We start from the raw sequence: 218 nt of genomic DNA, 5'->3' as shown, positions 1-218 counted from the left end.
GCTTCAGCCCCAGCGGCTGGTAGGGCGAGCTCTGCGACATCAGTGAGTGGGCGTGGCCTCTGCCACAGGCCCTGACCCCCCGGGCCGGTTGCCAACTGGGCACAGCAGGCTGGCACTTGAGGCGGTCGGCTGGACATGCCGTCTGCACCGTTGGGAGGGCCCTGCGCCGGCCGCCTGTGCCCCTCCCGTGTCCGTCTGTCTGGCCCCGTGCTGCGCCC

General features: G+C 72.5%; 1 protein-coding gene across 1 annotated transcript in view; it reads left to right on the top strand.

The window, feature by feature from the left end:
• JAG2 (jagged canonical Notch ligand 2) overlaps positions 1 to 218 on the top strand; it is a gene marked incomplete at its 5' end in the record, with an annotated part of 21,703 nt that overhangs the window by 13,661 nt on the left and 7,824 nt on the right. The gene's annotated exons all lie outside the window — the stretch shown is intronic.

Source organism: Tupaia chinensis, unplaced genomic scaffold, assembly GCF_000334495.1.
Source record: "Tupaia chinensis unplaced genomic scaffold, TupChi_1.0 Scaffold000671_2, whole genome shotgun sequence".
Taxonomy (NCBI): Eukaryota; Metazoa; Chordata; class Mammalia; order Scandentia; family Tupaiidae; genus Tupaia; species Tupaia belangeri.
The sequence above is the reverse complement of the archived record's forward strand: the minus strand, read 5'-3'. Positions and strand labels throughout refer to the sequence as shown.